This window comes from Pteropus alecto, unplaced genomic scaffold (assembly GCF_000325575.1).
Source record: "Pteropus alecto unplaced genomic scaffold, ASM32557v1 scaffold65, whole genome shotgun sequence".
Classification (NCBI taxonomy): domain Eukaryota; kingdom Metazoa; phylum Chordata; class Mammalia; order Chiroptera; family Pteropodidae; genus Pteropus; species Pteropus alecto.
Window position 1 is genome coordinate 6,352,365 of NW_006439191.1, and position 21,386 is coordinate 6,373,750.

Sequence of the window (21,386 nt, forward strand, 5' to 3'; positions counted from 1 at the left end):
AATGCCACTTAGAGAACAGAATCAAAAAAGGCATGATACGGCAGAAGAATGCCTAGGGGGAAAAACCTAACATTTCAAAAATGAATTTCTTCTTGTACCCCTTGGTTAACGAGGATGCCAGTGCATCCTCTGAAATTCCAAGAAATGCAAATACTGCAACTGTGCACAGATGACGACATGAATAATCGCACGGTTTGAGCACTGCAGGTACACGCGGCTCGACTCCAGGACTACATCCTGCATTCGTCCCCAAACGAGGTTTTCATGCTAGTCCGGTGGGTATCGCTGGAATACAGTAATCCATTTTCTACACCGTGGCGATGAGAAAAGCCTACTGTGCCTGGCTGTGCCTATGTCACGCTTCGTTAGGGGTTCACGATCACATTACCTCGTGGTGGACCTGACACTTTTATTCGGTTTACAGTGTGTTCTGCGTACAGGCAACTTATTTCCTTTGCCAGGGCCGCAGACAACCTTTTCCACACTATATTAATCTTGTTTACTGACTTTATCTTGGTGCAAATATCAGAAAACTGAACTTTTTATCTCAAAGAAAGAATAAACAACGTGTTGACAGAAGCAGAAGCTATTTTCAGGGCTAAAATTGCTTGTTTACCTGAAGCTATACGTATGGAAAAATGTTTAAAGTCTTGCTCTGACTTGAAATACATAATCTGAAATTTAATAAATGAAGAAATTTCACATACACCCATGTGATAAATTGCCTGATGAAAACAATGCAACTGAATACAATAAAACAGAATTTATAACTAATTTATACCACAATACAAATGTAAGCTTTCAATCTAGTCAGAAATAATCATACTATCTATTTCTCAGAAATCATATATATAAAAACAATAAGCTCAATTCAATTGCTGCAAATAACTCAGAAGAGATTTACAGCTGCAAATGTAGATATTTAAATGACTTTACATATTTACCTAGTACATGGACCTTTTTTTAAAAAAAATAGAGGCCAATATCGTTTACTGTTATTACATGTCAATTTTTGTTTTACTCTTAGAGATATGCAAACAGGCATAATTTAGAATTTTTTAGACGAAATTAAGCAACCCTGAGATCCATGCATGATGATCTTCTTAGGGCCAAAGAAAGTCACTGGTCTGATTCGGGAGTAAAACATTCTTACGATGGGAGGGAACCTTGTGCTACTTTTAGGGACCAGACGCCCTTACTGGAAGTGTGGGAGCAAGATGGGGACAGAATTCAGACTGTGGAGAGCAGCACGGTAATGGCATTCCAGTGTATCCGACATATCGAGATGTGTTTAGTGACTGATTATGAGTGGATACTTCCAAGTATTAGGAAATGTCAAGAAACATTATTACACGATTCTCTCTAAAAATTTTCAACATCATATCAAAGTGTTCATTTCTAGTAAATAATCAAGCTTGGTGATTATTTTACTCTCCAAAAAAAAAAAAAAATGTGCCTTCCAGTTATTCCAGAAATGTCTTAGAAAGAAACCACAAATAAAAACCCTATCTCTTTAAATATCCGACAAAACATGCACATAGCAAAGTTTATTTTTTAGAAAACATAGATTTTATTCCACAAAAGATTAGGTAGGGAACAGGTAGTCTGCTCTTCATAAGAAACAGTATCTCCACAATCCAATCACGCTATCTGTTAAAACACTGGAGATAATCATTTATATAATTAGCCAATATTTACTGATAATAATCTCAGACATCACACCATATGTCCTGAATTCTTATGATTCATTTGTTAAATATTACTCTATCAATAGTGACTGCAAGGCTGAATAAAGTAGTTATCTTTCTTTTCATTAACAATGTTTCTTACACAAATTATTAAATTTAAAAAATAAACTCAAGAGTAGCAAGGAATGGAGGGTCTGTAGATAACATACCGTTTAGGTCAACCGCTGGCCTTTTTAGATGGTGAAATAAACTATAATGCTAAAAGTCGACATGGGCCTTAGTTTTGGCTATTGTTATTTACAATCAAGTTATCAACCTCGGAAAATAGGAATGTAGTAGTGATAGATAAAAATTTAACTCAAAGCTGTACAAGTACCACTATCAAAATCCATCAAGTCCATAGGTAACGATATATGGGAAATTTAGCTAAATGATATCAATAACAAAATATCTCTTTTCCCAATTTTATTAGATATATTAAAAGTAATTTCTTATTCTTTCTATCACTGATTTATTAACACCAATTTCAGGATTGTCCTCAAAAGATAAACACAACAATTCGTTTAATGCCTCATTTTTATTCTGTTATTGCCAAACCCACCGCATCCCACCCCATTCTTCCACAATTAGATAGCTGAATAAATTATATCCCATATCAGGTAAAGATATAGAAAGCACAATGGTCTTATAGGATTAGAAAAGAGGTTGTTCAATAAGGATAATACTCAACTCATATTCTCAACGATTAAGATTCTTTCTGTAAATTAACAAAATGGTATGTCTCCACGTAACTGCAAGAAGCCATTATCCTTCCTTCCCTCCCTCTAGGATAGCCATTCCCCTTCAACTTTGCTCTCATATACAGTTAAATTTTATTTGCTTTCCAAATGCTATTCTGCTTCAGTGCCCCCATGGACAAACACTGATGGTGGCGGGCTGCCATTCAAAAGAAAGCCTTTCAATTTCGTGAGGACCGGTCAATCAAACCTGCGTGGCCTCCGGGCTAGGAGGAGACATGGCCTGAGCCTCTCCGCCAGTCTGTCAAGACTCAGAAGTTTCCTGTTTCTGTAAGGACCATTATTAATTTGACTCAAGTTCTTTGAAGAAAGAAACAAGCCTTTAAAGTAGTAGGCTCTGCGATGAAGGCCCCCTGGTACATCCGACAAATGTGTCAGTCAAACGCTTGTGACAGATATTAAGGAAAACAACTCAACAAAAACAGGCTTAAAAATAGGACTTTAAACCCTGCGGGCAGGAAGTAAAGGGAGGAAAGCAAAGAGGTGGAAGGAAACTTATTGCACTTGCTACTCTATGCATTTATCTTCATTAAAAAACAAGCCTAAGAAAATAATATCCTACATATTTTGCAGTAATTGATTTTAATGAATACCTGTTAAAATGAATGGGCAAAATATTTATCTTTTAACCCCATACAGAATAAAAAAATATTCACAAAAGTAGTTCAAATGAAGATACCTGAGTTTTATAAATTGGTGAAAAAATTCAGTTACAAGATAGTTGGGAGAATGAATAAAATATTGCATGTGTCATCCATTCTCATAGATAATATTACAGAATGGTCACAATTCACAAAAGGCACGATCTATTTGGGGATGGCACATTGGAAAATAACATCAGAATTACTTTTAAACCAACATACAAAAAAAAAGTAAAAATTACTTTAGAATTATTTTTAAAGCAAATACAAAAAAGTGACAATTCAAGTAGCATAAGTGGATATCATTTCTAAGATTAAAGGAAAACAAAGTAGATATCTGATTTAAGAGTAATAAGGCGACAAAAATCACCTCCGAGAAGAGAGTTGTATGTAATTTATCTCTCCCTGCTCCAATCCATCTTAACCAGCTTGCCAAATTAAACTTTCTAAATCGCTGCTTTTCACATGTCAGTTTTCTCGTTCCAGAGCCATCCATAGCTCTACAATGAAAATAAAATTAAAACTAATGAGAAATGCATCCGAAGCCCTCGCTAATCTGATCCTTATTTTCCAATGTGATCCTTCTCTCCAGGTCCTTATGCAGTAATTGCTCCTTGTTCTAAACCCGAAACGACTCTACTTGATACAATTCAACGAATATTTACTAGTTACCTACTGTGCATATAAAATTACGTTTCAACTTACTATGTAAGTGGTATATGGTTTCCATTGAATTGAATAATTTTAGTGACACTGTCACACTTAATTTACCTTTTGGTGTCATAATAAAGTTTTAACCGAAGGAGTCTCTCTAATTCCAAGGTTTCGGGTTTTTTTTTTTTTTTTTTTTAAACAAAAGTATCAGTAAATAATTCTTGTAGGAATTCATATTTTACCTTCATTTGTCTAGATTGCTGTTAAAGTAAAATGTGGATTTATACAGTGCTCTAGGAAAAACCCTCTTGAATGGCTACAAGAAACTAAAAAAAATAATATGTGCATGCAGAATGTCTGACGTGTGCCTGGTGAGATGTTAAGATTAAGATACTCGAGAAAAGTCACTATAAGCCCTTACCCAGCAGGTGTTTTAGCTTCAGACAATGTCCTCCAGAAAGGAATACTCAGGAAGGCAGGCAATCAATCTATTTCTGAGGACAACTGAATTTCATGAGATTTCAAAATCAGTCCTCCTAATTTACTAAATTTATACACTATAAGTTGGTTTTCCAACTAAAAATAAGACTCAAAGTTTGGAATTTCATGAAATTTAATAACATCACAGAAAGATACACAAAGTTCTCATCATCTCTCATATCTTTTAATATACCAATATTGACCAAAAATCTAGTTCTTATCAGCAGGGCTCATACTGGTAAGACTTTAAGGGGAAAAACCTCTTATTAGGATCTAGGCAGCATCTTATATTTATAGCCTTTGTGTTATCTAAATTATATTGTAGTGGATATAACACAGTGGGTGAATCTCATGATTTTTATCTCGTTGTCAAGGTTAAGGGCTCTAAATTGTTCCATTATGTTTTATTAAGCAATTTTTAATCCTCCTCGGAAGGATGTAAAAGCATGAATAAACCAACAAAGAAGAATGTGACAATGACCACCCAGGATACATCAAGAATATAATTAGTGGAATTATTATTGTCAGCAATGATAATGACACTCCTATTCTTTATAGCTCTTGCCTGCCTATCAGGTGTTTTCTCGGGCAAGATGGCTAGAGTGAATAGACAATATTCTCGAATACTAGATGAAGAAAACTAACGTTCAGTGAGGTAAGGGCACACGTCCTGGGTCACGAAGACTAAACTAGAGCTAGATTTGAACCTAAGTTGTGCTATTCAAGACCTAGTACTTTTTCCCTGACAGGGGACGACACAAAAGAGACAGTACATCGAAACAAATGTTTTCTGTCCTGGAGGCCTTGCCACAGGAAATGCTGGCCTAAATCTAGAATACAGCAAGCAGTCCCCGCTCTTCTGTGGTTTCGCTTTCTGCAAGTTTCAGTTACCCACAGTCAACTGTGGTCCAAAAATATTACAGGAACATTTTTAGAAATTAACAATTCATACGTTTTAAATTGTGCGCCGACCTGAGCAGTAATGAATTCAATCTCGCGCCATTCTGAGCAGTGTGATGAAATCTCGCGCCCTTTCGAGCACTGTGATGAAATCTCGCGCCCTTTCGAGCACTGTGATGGAATCTCCCGCCATTTTAAGTAGTGTGATAAATTTTGGGCCTCCCTGCCCCGGGTAGCTGCTAATTTCCCTTTTGTCCAGCGTCTTCACTGTATAGACGTGTCCGCCCTGTGGGTTAGTCACTTGGTGGCAATCCAGGTTATTAGGTGGACGGTCAGGGGACCGCAGTGCTTGTGTTCCAGTCACCCTTGTGGCAGCCTAAGGTTACATCCCGGCGCCGGCGCCTGCGTCACTCACCTCCCTTCCTCTGTCATGTCGGCCTTACGTCATCCCACATCATCGCAAGAAGGGTGAGTACGATATAATAAGATATATTTTATTATTAAGCCCTTATTGTGCCTAATTTACAAATTAAACTTTACCCTAAGTATCTATGTATCGGTGAAAACAGAGTATATACAGGTCTGGTACTATCTGTAGTTTCAGGCATCCAGCGGGGGGCTTGGAACGTATCCCCCCGTGGAATTACTTTCACTCTTGGAAAATCTTCGGCCTAAAATTACGCATCCAAGGACACAATGGTGCTCAGTTTTAACTTCGGGGAAATCTATGGGGCTACTTTAAATATGGACAGGAGTGTGCATGGCAGCTGAAACAGGGTTGTCAGCACATCTTATGACTAATGAGAGGAACAAATGGCTCCGCTACTAGTCATAACAGCCTACGCAGGAAAACGCTTACACACTGTTCCGGAGAGGAGTAAGCGTTCCTTAATGAGACTATGAGAAGGAATCTGGAAAATTAGGGAACTTGGCCATTTTTTTTCTTCAAAGCAAATATCAATATAAATGTGAGATTATATCTTGAAACAAGAAAGGTTTTATAAAGAACGACGACAACAACAACAAACACACACAAAAAAACAAGGAATAAAGCACAGAGAAGCACAAGGCTTTCCTTCAACTGAGGATTAGCCTTCCTAGCAGAAATCCTGTGTGTCAAAGGGAAAATGCTAACCTTTTAGCTGCCAGCATCACATGAAGTAGTGAATGAAGACAGACTTCAGGTAATCTGGGAGTCATTTCAGTACATTTTCAAGTAACAGTAACACATACATTTCTCTAAAAGAATTGTCGAAATGTAAATCATACTAAACTGATGAAGGTTTAGAAATATACATACATATATGTGTATATATCACATTAGCAATTGTTCGGTTTTTAATCTAAAATTTAATGTAATTATTTTAAATCTTCACTTTAAACAGTTTCTTTCCTTGTTAAAATAAGTCCGAATTAATAATTGAGGATTTAGAATGCCTGGCCTATTAGAATAATAATACTTCTAATTTTAAGTGCATAAATTCTCATTTCTGGTATATACTAATAATGAATAATCTAAATGCTTCCGTATAAAAGATTAATCGCTACATAATTAAGAAACAAATACAACAACTTTTTTTCATATTGCTCCCTGATATATTTTTTTTGAATAAGAAGCTAAAAACCAGTTCAGAATGATAGCCACTAGTGATTAATGAAGAGTTTCACTTTGCCATCCAGTTTTAGTAGCAAGCTGTGAGTGGCCTCTGCTGGCTGACCAAAGGCTTCCTAAATCACTCATTTATGATGCTTGCAATACCACAAGCTTCAAGAAAATAAGGCTGTGTCCACATGTTTATATAAAATCTACTATGCATAAAAACCTGCCTTGTATAAGAGTAAATGCCAAAGAAATAAACAAAATGTGCATAAGATGGTATATAAAACTTTATAATTTCATCTTCCTGCAACAAAATTAGATTATATTCAAAATCTATACATCTTTATATGCCATCATTGTGGATTATCTTACTCAGTTCATAACAAGTAAATGACATTTACATTAAAAATAAGTATTTTCATAAGGTTCATTACACTCAAACATACACAAACTTTTTCTCAAAAGTAAGTGTATATTTAGGTTTTGGTGAAATGACTTTGCAGGGAAATACAAAGAAAGACAATTCAAAAATCTTTAAAAAATTTTAAAAATGGCATTAACATATAATGGTTTATGAAGATACAATCCTGGAAACATAGTAAAAGCAAAGCAGTTTTATAGATTTCTATATCGTTGCACTTATGTTTTGGTAGAAGCAGTTTTATATCCAAAACTTAAAATAGCAATTAAGAAGTTGAAACTTTACACTAGTAATGTAACATTAGGCAATGTTAATTCAGTAATCATAAAGAAAAAAGCTCCCATTTTTGCTCAGTAGCTTTCTATTAATAAAAACCTCGTGTGATAGAATTTGTGAATTTTTACTTATCTAATTAAATATACAATTATATGATTCACTTCGTATGCTACCCATCAATACATTTAAAACACCCCACTAAAAGTTATTACCAAATATGCCTAATGATGTCAAAAGGTGACCTCATTTATTTCTAAAACTTATTGTTCTCACATGTGACAATTTCCAGTATATGTCAACCCTCATTTCAGAATTCAGCCCCATTATCTTGCCTGCTCAAAATTGTTCACAGGGTTAGCTAGCTGACATATAAGATAACCCTCCGTCTCACTGGACACCACTGGGATATGACACACTGACCCAGAGGAAGCCCTTATTATTAGCTTGAAATATATAGCACATAACATAGATCCTGTCAGGAAATTTGTTTATAAAAATCCTTTCATCTCTCTGGACATTCAAAATGCTTTTGAAAGTAGTGTTCAACTATTCAAAGGAATTCCAGATAGTAAATAAAAATTCTAATGAGTGTTTTGAAGCTCCCCTCCCACTTCCCACAATTCTGTGGAAGTTTTTTTTTTTTTTTAAAGGACTCGCATATACAGAAAATAGAAGTGAGAAAATGTTTTCTTCTTAGAGCTTAGCTAATACAGAATCTATTACATACAGGATGGAATGTAAAAAAACAAAAAAGATACTTGATAGTTCTCATTACTAATGAGAATTTCAACATACTGAAAAGCTTGGTACATGTGAAATTATTATTATTATTATTATTATTATTATTATTTGGTAGCTGAAGAGGTTAGGGGATAACAGAGCAGTGAAGATAATTATAATATTCAGAAAACACAATAACAAAAATTATTAACATAGTTTTTGGAAAAAACTCTACCATGTACATTAAAAAATTTACTTTAAAAATATAAGCAGACTAGGAAATTTCTAAGTGCTTACAAATTGCTTAAATTATTCTGAATTACATGATCTGCATTTCAGTAGCTAAGATTATTTTCTTTCTGTATTCATTATTTGACAATTTATATTATCTGTTGGACCTATACCTTTTTGAATTGCATATTTATTTTTCTTGTTTTTCAAATTGTTTTTATAAACTAGTCAATTTCTTCCTACCTTAAGTTGACAGTGATGCTGTTTAAAATCTGAATTTATAGCAAGAGAAAAAAATTACAGCTGATTTTGATGTTTAAAAGATTGCTTCTAGGAATCTCAAGAATACATCGACAGTAATTTTTAAGAACAATGCTGATAGTCTCCACTTTTTGAAACTGATTACCTTAATATGGTTTATATTTAGCAAATAAAACACGTAAGATATATTCTGCAAGGCGCTCTCCTGAAACAAACATGTGGGCAACCACTCAGTCTTGTATGGATGCAGCTGAAGATCTGATTATTTTACTGGTAATTGCACAAAAAATTTCTATAACCTAAAAAAAAAAAGCACATAATTGTGATTTGAGAAAGGAGAGAAAAGATCACAGGTAGAATCACAGACAAACTATACTTTAGGGTATGAATAAATGGGTGAATGAGTTAATTAAAAAGAAACCAAATATTAGTTAATAGACAATGGTTTTATCTTAGTACATTGCATACTGTCTATCCTCATGAATGGGAACACAAACTCCACATAATAAGTTGTAACTTTTAATATCCTTTGGCCAATATGTATTTCAAGTAAAAAAAAAAAAAAAATCACATAGTCAGACTCTCATAATTCCAGGATATGCATTAGTAGAATCAGCTTTAAATTGAAAGAAGTAAATATCAAGTTCAACTCTGGTCACATAATAAAAACAGGCAGACAGCCAGAGGTGGTCACGTGAGGCAACTTCTGGCCAGTCAGAAGTACGTGCGATGGCTGAGTTGAGCATCTAAGGAGAGTGCTTTCATTGGGATTTCCTTAGCTGCTGGCAGGTGCCTTGTGCCTTTCTCTGTACTTCAGGTTGCCTGAGATATAGGTAACAACAGCCATTTTTTGACTAGCAGTGAAAGATCAAAGGCATCACAGGTTTCCACCCTGCCATCAAATGTGTTTCCGTGACAGGAGGCACAAAACCACACCAAACCAGATCCTCTCTTGTTGAAGCCACTGTTACCGGCATCTTGTTACCAGCACCAAGCTCAATCTCTAGTTAATAATAATAATAATAACAATAATAATAATGCCAGTTGTATCTATTCAAATCTACTTTTATTCTTAAAGAAAAAAAAAATGCCATTCACTGGGTCAAGAACCATGAAGAGAGAATAGATATTGAACATTTATACGCCCAGCACTCTGCTAAGCGGTATAAAACAACCTAAAGAATTGTATGATATAAACCCTGTGAGCTAATGTGCTGCAAACTTAAAAAACATGAAATTTATAAAGATGAAATAACTGTTAAATTGTGCGCACTTAGTCACAACTGCAACAGCCAATTCAAAAAGGGGATCGTTAAAGCCCAACTTAGCAAATGTATTTTTTGGAAGAGATGAGACTTTAGCTAAGAAAGGCAGGATTTCACCTGGTGGAAGGAGGGAAATTATATGCTAAACACAGGTTCAAGGTATGAATCAAAAGGGGTCAATAAGTTAGAAAAGAGGAAAGAAGCCCAACTGGACTAGAAGTCCTTTGGAAATAGAAGTCAGATAGGTAATAAAGTTTCAGAAATCTAGAAATACGGTTCATTCTGTAAAACAATCTCTGTTCGAGTCTTCAAAATTTAAGCTAGACTGGCCCGACTAGTTGATACCGCCGAACTCCAGTGAGCAAAGGGTACCCCAGATGTGAAGAGAAAGAGACCGACGTGGACGTACTATTTTCATATTTCAAACCGCCGTGTTTGCGCCCGCAGTAAACCCCTGTTTCTTTCGGTCACTGTATCAAGAGCCTGGCAGAGGCGGAGTGGTCTCCTCCCCACTCAGCCCCTTCTGCCCGCGCCCTTCTGGGGCTCCTGCCCCTTCTCGATCCCGCAGAACACGGGAAGGAGAACTGAGCCCCCACTCCATGCGGTGAAGCGAGGGGCAGATCAGAAAAGTGTGGGGAAACTGAGGCACAGCTGGTGAGGAGGCAGGTCTCCAGGAGAGACCCCGCATCTGAGCTGGCACCCCGCCCTCCCTGGCACGGTCGTCAAAGTGCAGCATTTGTGGAAGGAGGGGCAAGGCAGACAGCCTGAGAGAACAGCGTGGGCCCCCCAGGGCCTGAGTGTGCCAGATAGGTGAGCCCGGCATTCTGTGACCTCACGCGGGGACCGCCCGGTGAGCACAGTCCTGGCGCCCAAAGGACCACAGAGACTTAGAGATCAGAGGCAACGTCTGGAATCCATGGGCTTCAGTCATGGGTGCCGGCAAGTGGAGCCAGACTCACGTAGGCGCCGAGGTTCAGACCAGCCAGCCAGCCCGGTCAGCAAGGACGGCAGGGAGGTGTGTGCAGCTAAGGGATGTCCTCCATGACCCCTAGGCACACAAGTTCCCTGCTGCTACCCCAGAGAGAAGGAGATGGGGGGCGGCGAGTGGGGGAGAACGGCAAGACCAGGCATTTGTTAGAAAGAGGCTAAGTCGCCCAAAGAAACACTTTACACTGAAATATATAATTTGGCAAGTCCGTTCACTTCCCCAGATTCTTGCCCCACACACCCTTCTCCCCACGGTCTTCCTACCCAGGACTACGACGTGAAAGCACATGAGAAATATCATGTGTAGTAAGTAAGCCACACTTTCTTTTGCCCGAGGGTTAAATGTTTGCCTCACCACACTTACAAACTGACATCGACCCTTTAAGTCGCTCATAACTAGCAGCTACCCTTACATTAGAATTGATGAACATCCTTCTAGATCCATGACTAAGAAGTAAAGCATCGCTTTACCAGTTTAAGCTTTTTCACGATCTTATAGCAAAATCCCACAGAGTGTATATCATATTTTTCGGTCTGCAGGTTATAAAATCAATTGTGACAAAGACATAATTTTTATGATAAGCTTAGAAGTCCGGGAGATGCAGAGTCCTAACAGTAACTCTTGCTGTCCAAAGCAGTGATTGCGATGGGACATACCATCCACCAGTTTTAACAAAATAAACCAGAATCCATGAATTTCCTCAACTTTCTTTTTTTTTTCCTAACATTTTCCAGTATAATGTTATTCATAAGAACAGAACAGCACAGTGATTAAAGGCATGGGCTATAGAGCCTGACTGCCTGGGTTCAAAGCCTCATTTATCCAGGTTTCAGTTCTGTGACAGCCTCGACTTCCTCATCTGTAAAACGGAGATGAAAATGGTACCTATTTTATAGTGATCGTGATAATTAAATGAGATAATCTGTAAAGCAACATGGATCAGTGTCTATTAACTATCTTTATTTGTATTACTTGGATCAAAGTCTAGTGCAAGATATGACCTCAATAGCAAGATGACACGATACAGCAGTAGATGTCCAGTGAGAATAGAGGACTCTTACAGGGCCGGTGGGGTTTCAGAGCAAGGAGGGCGTGAACGCGGAGGAACGGTGCATTCGGAGATGTTCACTCTAGGGGCCATCATCACTCTTTTCAGTGATGTTACTTGAAACGGTCTTGGTTACGGTTGATAAAAATCAGATGAGCAGTTGTTTCTCACGAGCGTATTAGAAATGTAGGTGCATATTTAATATTCCAAACACATCGAATTATAAAGAAGAGTTACTTTACAAATTAAGCTGGAACAACATGGTAGCCAGCCTAAATCACCAAACTTAATTCAGTAATTTCCACAAAGGCATATTGGTGACTCCATAGCCTGGTGCTTTTCTGATGCTTTTCAATTAGTGTAAAGGTCATGAGTTTAAATAAAATAGAGTTAAGTATCTTATCTATAATAATGGTCTCTAAATTGAACGCTTTACAGCTGCTTTGCTGTTCCTGGCCAACTCACGGGCCTGAAAGAAGCCTGAACTAGAGACCGTTCAAATACATGCTATTGAAGTGATAAAGGCAATGCACCTCTCCACTGCCCCAAATTCACACCCACACCCACACACACACACATGCACGCACCCCCCCACACACACTTTCTCTGATTTTGCACAAAACAACAATGAAAAACCATGAAGATGTCTCTGACCATGCATGACAGAGGTAATTTCTTTCCCCACTTTTAATTCCCATATTTCTTTCTATTTTCTTATATCACCTAACGGGTTGCCTCATGATAGACTTACATATATATGTTTGTCTCCTCCACAAGAACATTTCTCAAAAGCAGTGGCTATTGTCTGATTAAAACAACTCACCATATACTTGTGAAAAAAACGAGGTGAAAAAGACAGATAACATCTTAATATTATTGTGAAAACAGTTTTGCCCTTGTGGACCCCATGAAAGAGTCCCGGGGAGACCCTGGAGTCCCCAGACCCCACTTTGAGAAGCCCTGCTATATACCATGACTGTCCAGCTGTGGTCCCCAGATTGACAGTATCGGCATCACCTGAGACCCTATCAGAAATGCAGATTATCAAGTTTCACCCCCAAATCAACTGAATAAAAACCTCTGAGGATGGAGCCCTCTGGGTGAGTCTGATGCTCACTAAAGTTTGAGGACCACTGTCCCATACGTTCCTGTAGAAGGCAGGACCAAGTGGGAAAAACATCAGCAGGGAGCTCATAAGAAACGCTTTTAAAATATGCAAAACTTGGCTGTCGTAAGCATAAAGAAAAAGCTTGAAGCCAACTCCAGGAAATAATTCGAAAACCCTGCAGGAAGCAGGAGAATCGATAGAAGGGTGACTTCATGACGTTCGGTTTTTAACTCTTATTATGTATTCTTTTATTTATTTTTGGCTACTGGACAGTGGCAGCATTTTTCTAGTCTCGCAGGTGAGAAAATCTGGGAGTCATCGAAACTTACGTCATGGGTTGAAAGAAAGAATGAGTCTTTTGCAGTCAGATGAAGTCATCTTGGCTCGGCCACACGGTAGCTATGTAACCTGGCTATGTAAATGAATCTTCCTGTGCCTCAGACAGTCTCGTCTACAAACGGGGCCTAATTCAGATCTGACAGGTTCTCTGTGAGGATTAAAAGGAGAGAATACACAGGAAAAAAGGGAGCGCGACACTAGCACAGAGCACGGAATCGCGTGCAGACACACAGACACACGCGTGCGCGCACACACGCACACACGCACAGACACACACACACACACGCGCGCGCACACACGCTCGGTCACTCTGAATATCAGGATCACTCTGAAGAGCCTCTCCTTTCCTTTCCCTCTTTCTGACACTGTGCTCCTTCCACCCTTCATCTACCCCACCCTCACCTACACACAAGGCCCACTTTGCAGATGTCTGCTGCAGTGCATCCCCCAGGTGCATCAGCCTACAGTTTTCTCTTCTTTCTTTGACGTCGTGTGTCAATTATGGCGCCTACTATAAAATTTTGGACTTAACTCCTTGCTCTCAAGTCATTAGGGAGGTCTTACCTGAATGTAACCTAAATCTAGTATACTAAATCCTAATAAATTTAGTATACTAAATCCTAATCAATGACTACTTAAAAAAAATAAAAAATAAAACCAACCCAGATATAAGAGCTTTGATAAGTCATTTCAGGTCCCTGGACCTCAATTTTCTAATCTGTTAAAAAAATATATATATTTTCTTTCAAATCCTTACTATCAAAAGCATTCTATGTTTCTAAGTCGAGTTCTTAGATTACTTTTACAGAGCTATAAAACCAAAGAAAAGGGGTCCTTTTTGGCGTTTCCTTCCCTCTGAATTTCCTCAGCCTTTTGCCCGTTGCATGAGTAAAGCACCTGGCCTAGCACATTGGATCACGGGCGCGTCTGCCCTGCTAGGCAGCAAACCCATTGGCAGTACAGCCTGTGCCCATTAAGCCGTGTACCTGGGGTTGCTTGAGACAATGTCTGGCACATAGTAGGCACTCAAAGTATACTTGCGAAACTGAAATTAACTAGTGTAAGAGGTTCGAAACGGGCAAAGAGCATATAAAGCTATTTGCTTTGTGACGAACACAGGTACCCTCTCTACAAAACCCTGCCACCCACCCCACCTTCTCACTCCTATGACACCTTGATGTTACTTAAAACATTACAATATAAGAAGTGAAAGAATCGTCGTGACAATAAATGAAGCCAGTCCAAACATATACAGTAAGGATGGTGGAACTGAAGAGTCCAATTCATCAGAGCACAATCAAACCGTTCCGGACTTCCGCATCCATTTAATCTAAGTTAGGACAAAAGAAACATTTTAATTTGGTAAATACAACTTTCCCAGTAACTCAATAATTTGGGGTAATTCCAAGAATTTCAATTGACAGTGACATAGGAGCTTCATCCTATATTCATCACCTGGATTACTAAAATAATGTTGTTAGGTGGTGTGGTTCATTTTGGTGGCAGGATTTGTTGAATTATTTTAGTTTTTTGTTAACTTTTTTTAGTTTTACTTCACTAGATTTGATGGGGAACATGATATGCTATGTCACGTTATCCCATTTGCAGTGCATGAATGGCTCAGGACAAATCTGTTGCCTAGGCCAGGGGTCTACTGTAACTGCTGCCAGTCTGCCCGGTGAAACTTCGCAGACAGAGACTAGCCTGGCCGCGCCATTCGGACGGTGAACTGGGTTGGAGGGTTAATCACTGCAAGGAGCAGAGGCGCTGAGAGGGGCATAAATCCTCGCCCACAACATATGTGCTTCTTTACCGATCGGCTCTTCCGGTTCCTTACTATGAGCCAAGTTATGTCCATCATCGCTATGCTTAACAGTGGTGGACCCTAAGTTTTCACATCATTATGAATGCTCTGCTACCTCAAAGCATGGCTGTAAATTTAGGGACAGATTCATGCTGACGTCTTGTGCTGACTGCCAGCATCCCTTCCTTTATCAGATCACTTTCTAGAACTCTCTGCCCTTCTAAAGGCAGATGAGTTTTATCAGTGTGGACAAAAGATGCAATTTAGGGGGTGGATGTGGGTATAGGGCAAGGGTTTAAATTTTGAAATTTCATATGTGGAAAATTGAATAGTTCGACAGGTGAAAGGTAATTAAATCCGTAATTCTACATAGGAAGACATTACTATAAAAAGTTTTTTCTTAGTAATTCAGGAAAAAAAAAATCAAGAACAGATATGAGTTCAAGTATAATATAAGGCTAATTTCAGAATGAGAAGCATCTCAACGTGCCTCCAAAATGTAAACTCTATGTTGGAGAAATGGTTACCTTCTCCGTAAAAGAGGATCTTTAATTTTAAATCGAAGAATGGCTTATATTTTTTAAGACAGTATATATTTGCTCAATTTAATATCTAGCAATTAACAAGATTGAAACAGACTGACCACTTGGAAACTGAAAAGGGCAGTGTCTACGTTGTCCCCCAGTGCTATACAATAGCAGGTCAGACTTTTGTTCCTCTTGTCCTACAAACAATTTCCAAGCCCACGCTCGATAAATAAATTTGGTCCCAGCACTCCCAATCAGGGCTGCACAATCCCCTCAGTAGCAGACCTATGATAAATGGACTTATTTTCCCAAATCAAACACTTGAATTTAAATTCAGATGAGTTAATGCAAAGGTCAACATTGTAATCAGTTCTTTTGATCTTTATAGAATTTCTGGAGTAATACATAATAAATCTGAAACAAGGCAATTTGCAGCTCTGTATGTGCGGCTGGCAATAAAAATCCTAACGATCAGAGCCTTTATGTACTTAGGGAAGGTTTTCTAGTAAATGGCTATGGTGAGAGCTCGATGCATAGGAAACAATGGCAACAGACCCCCCTGAAAGGCTTGATTTCTTGATTGTTTCTACAATTTAAGTAGAAATGTATCTATATAAAAAACGATATACATCTATGCCCACTATATTTTTGCAACAGTTACTACTTTTATTATAATCACCTAGTTTTGGTTAATACGTCGACTATAAAAATTGCTTGGGATAAAAATTAGCAGAGCAGATAAAAACCGAAGTTTTTCAGTATCTAAATCAAAAATTACATTTCTTTGGAGGTTTTTTTTTTTCTTTTCTTAAACATTAAAAAGTTTCTGGAGGTTTGGGTATTTTAAAATTACGTGGCGTAGTTGAACTTTGTGACTGATAAGGAAAGCACAACCAATTATGGTGCGAACACAAACAGCTTCCATAGTTCTTTCCACTGAAATTTAAGGATGAACAGAAGAAGGGGAGGAGGGAAGAGGAGAGGGAGGCAGGGAGGGAAAGAAAAGCAGAAGGGAAAACAGACAGACGGACAGAAGGAAGCGGACAGATCTGCAGCTCAGCGTCACCTCCGCAGCTGCCGGCTGCTACCGGACGGTACAGATAGCTTCCAGCTGTTCCTTTTTTTTTTTTTTTTTTTAAACATCTTAAAATCCTCAATATCTTTCATCCTAAAGCATCAGAGTCCCTGGTTTTTCAACAAAACACTACATGATTATGGGTGGAATAAGCCGAATTTTTATACTGATAGTAGTGATGAAGATAGTTTGTTAATTTTTCCAAAAATATCAAATATTTTTCGCAATATAGCAGTGATGACTCTTCTCTAACCAGTAAAATAATTCTGTCAACTTTATTACACTAAAGTGCACGATGCTTGCCTAAGAGTGCTATTCTTCGATCGATTCTAATTCTTGTTTATGAGAACACTTTACTTGATTTAACATTCAAGATAAGCCTTTAATAAAATAATATGAAAAAGCGTTCTGATTTCTAGCAGTGAGGGATCTAGTATCTGCCAATGTGAAATAGTTGCTCCCAGAACTATGCAGCCGAAGGTGTAAAAAAAAAGGGGGCCTCTAAAAAAAAGCCTGCGAGTCACTCAGGGTCTGACAAGTGAAGTGTCGAGTATCTGCACTTCCATAACCTCTCTCCTAAGACTTATTCCAGGGGAGCCTGTACTCCAACGTACCTTGGTTGTTGGATCTAACAATGAGGCCGAACAGGGCCTCCTACAAAGATTAACTGTTCTTTAGTTCTCTAGAGATTCAGTGACAGGACTCCAACTGGATGCAAACACTGCACAGGGTTTGGCCACAGAGCTAGACGTGCCAGGACAATTCTGGGACAAATGTATTCACCCGTAGCTTTTGAAATAAGTTCTTGTTAGGCAAATTTTATTCAGTTTCTTTAACTCCTTTTGCAACACCACTATACTGATATGGCTTCTATCATTCTATCATTTGACCTTTTAAGACAAAGACATAAACATGACTTGTGCTCAAATCCCGTTAATTTCTTCTAGACTGTGACTATTTCCCCAATCAGTCTACATTGCTCCATAAACCTCCAATTCCACTGAAGTCAAGAAAATTCAGCAATAAGAAATGACTGGACTCCTGTAATTCCTAAGACAAATCAGCTGTGTTCTTGCTTTTCCCCCTGCAGTTTCAAATTTACAGTGTACAGATGTCCTGTCAGAGCAGTTAAAAAGTACAGTTTTCTGAGTCACTCGGGGTCTGACAAGTCAAGTTTCTCAAAGCTTGATACAAAAAGTCCTTGATCTAAGAAAGGAATCTTCCAGTTTTGTTTTTTTTTAGCAAGTTCTACAGGGTAGCCTATATTAAGAAAAGAATCAAAGAAAATCATAAAATTTACATTTCCATACTCTGTTCAACCTCATAAGTACCCTAAGAATTAGCAATAGTTAAACTGCACACACATAGGGAAAATCTGAATTTTTTCTTAATCTCTGCAAATACGTCTTTATCACTACATGTGCTGAGTAACTCATTACATCACACAATAATCTGATCTCCGAGTCCCAACACAAACCTTTCAGGGAAGAGATGCAGTGGGAGCTGAGAGCATCCAAGTCTAATCTGAATGAAGAGTTAAAACCTCTTTCATAAGTTATACTTCAGGTAACTCTGGGCAGAATGAAGCGTAGTTTCTTGTATGAAGACTAAACCTTCCAATTTTCTTATTCGCATGCTCTATGGTCCCACTGTCATTCATGCTCAAAAATGATAAAAAAAAAAAAATTCTAAGGTGGGCTCTAGACTCTGAGGTCAGGAGGGTCTGGATGGTGCATTAAAGGCTTTGTTTCTTAAGAGAGAGCTGCTGGTTTTGGGCCGACTGTGCTGCTGAGCAGCTAGCTACTGGATGGGTGACACCATCTATGCCTCCTTCTGACTTTTTTCCACATGAGGACACCTTTCTCCCATCCTCAGAGTGTGAGGTGCGGTGAAGCCGCCTCCACTGGTCTGGCCCACACCTGGCCACAAAGTCTCCCAGCCCACGGACACTGGCTGGTTCAGGGCTGTGCGTGCAACCTCACCCAAATCATGAAGAATCAGTTCCCAGATATTTCTGAAACTATTGGGAAGAGAAAACTCCTCTTTTCTGGGGAGAAGAGAGGGGGTGCATTAAAGATAGAAAATGCAGGTGCCCACAGCCATTTCGCGCACACTAGCTGGCGAGCCTGCGGGAGGATGGACTCAACGCGAGGGAAAACAGCCAGGAGACAGCAGGCGCGAGATTTAGGCCCAAGGCCACTGTCTCAGCCTCATTCTCTGAGTCCATACATTTCTCTTTTTTAAAATCGCATGAGGCAGGCTAAGTTTGGCTGTTGTTTCTTGCAACCAAAAATGTCTTAAGGAGATCTAATTGTCAGGTGCAAACAAGCATTTGTCTTTACATACGGATGCTTTTTTCTTTTTCTCCCTGTACACAAGATTTGTCTAATAGTATCCAGACACTTTCTCTTCAAAATATTTAAGTCTGGCTTAGTCTTCCCAGGTCTGTTCACGGAGCTCTGACTTAAGGCCACAGTCTCTCAGTTCAATTACGTACCATTGAGTAAGCACCTCTTATGGGCTGAGCACATCGTAAGTTTTATTTTAATCTCAACTAAGGACCAATTGATAACGTATAACTCAGGTAAATACTTCAAGAATTTTTCAATTTAATAAATTTCTATTTGCCTTGAAAATATACCCTCCCCTCCTCCCCACACACATATATCGTGCCTCAAATATTAGACTATGTATATAAGGGCTGTCGTATCTAACATTTGGGAAATGAAGATGGTCAATGCTGCTTTGGGATGAAAATGCTCCAGAGGCATTTGAGACACCCCTGCTACTATGTACAGAAAAGTCAGTATCCCATGAGAAGCTTATTGGATTTGATATCTTCCTTTTCCATCTTTGACCTAATGATACTAATGAATGGTTCTAATCCACCTGCATTATAGCTCATATTAAGATCGTTCAAAGAGAAATCATGAAATGCTTAGGGTCTCTCATCATTCATTCACAAAGTGAATCTAAAAACAAACTTGTCCTATGCAAATTCATGGGAGTTGGAAAAAGGAAAAGTTTAATGACTGAAAACTTTCACTGTATTTAGGTTCACAGGTTAGTTGGGCACAAAAATCATGCTTTAGTTGGATGCCAGCTGCTTTAAATTATGTGCAAACAAAATCAAACCTCATTTCCTTCTGATTAGCTCTTTAATGGGAGAGCTTGCAAGGAATAACTGCTTATTCCCCCATTTGTCTCCTGTCTTTTAAAATGCCAATCTCTTAAGTCTCATTCTTCTCTGCCTGAATACTATACATGTTTCTGTTTTTCCCCCAGAATATTAGACTCAGAGGCAGCATGGTTTAGTGGCAAGAGCAGAGGTTCTGAGGCCGAGGGCCCACCATTTGTTCGCTGTGACGCAGAGCAGGTATCTAATCTCTCCAAGCCTCCGGTTTCCTGGTGACTAATAAGATCTATCTTTATAGGCTGTGAGGACAATTGAAGACGTGTGCAAATATCTAGCAAAAGACCTCCCACATAGTAGATGCTCAAAAATGCAACAACAGCAATAATAATAATAATAATAATTATTATTATTATTATTATTCCTGTTTTTCATTTATTCGCCCAATATTTACGGATACGTGCTTGGGGCTGGGTAGTGATTTGACCCTAGGGACAAAGTGATGATCAAAGGAGATGGTCACCGCTCTCAAAGCTGCCGTGCCCACGGAGGGCGGCCAATCACGACACATGCCGAAATAACACAGCCGAAGATAATGTTAAATGTCGACTGATTACATTGTGATCATTAGTCTTAAATTTTTTTGGTGTGATACTTATCCACAACTGAAAGCCAAATTTTCTTGTTACCTTCTTGGCTTAAAAAAATATTGTAACAACAACAACAAAAATCTATTGATAAACAGTGTTTAGTAACTTGCTTCAGACATGGAAACCCAAAAAGCAAAATTTGTTTCCCAAAATAGTTTACTTTGTCCTAGAAATAAAGTAGTTTTTAAAAACGATTTTAAAACCATTTTTTACTTCTATTAGCCAGTTAAAAATGACTGTCTGCTTTATACAATTTCATGAACAAATGTTTTCAGTGTGAGCAACAAAATGTCTGTGATACTAAACTATATTTTGTAATTTTATATTAATAAGATTATTTAAATATGTGTAGGGCAGCAAGTAAGACACGTGATAATTAAAATGTGCAATTACATGATTAGTTAAGTGTAATTGCATAGCATACAATCACAAACTTATTGGAGAATTTTTGCTGACATGGACAGATAGTTTTTCACACACATACACTACGTTATAAACCTCTAAAAAGTTCGTCATTTGAGATAACATTTTATTTTAATCAAAATCATTATAGAACCCCCGACTTCTCAAGAGAACGAAATGAGAATTTTTCATTCCTCATGCATAACACAGGGAGAAGCCTGGACCAGCCAGGAGTGCCGATCTGGTTAGGTCAGAAAGAAAACAGGATGCCGGATCCCTCAAGGAAGCCTCGCTCTCTGCAGGCGGAGCCCCCACTCGCCTGGGCCCCCACACAGCACACGCGGGGTCTCGTCGGTCAGGTCACTGTCAGGTAGGGAA

General features: G+C 38.5%; 1 protein-coding gene across 4 annotated transcripts in view; it reads right to left on the reverse strand.

Moving 5' to 3' along the window:
- Window positions 1-21,386, reverse strand: part of GPATCH2 (G-patch domain containing 2) — a 140,161-nt gene that overhangs the window by 50,080 nt on the left and 68,695 nt on the right. The gene's annotated exons all lie outside the window — the stretch shown is intronic.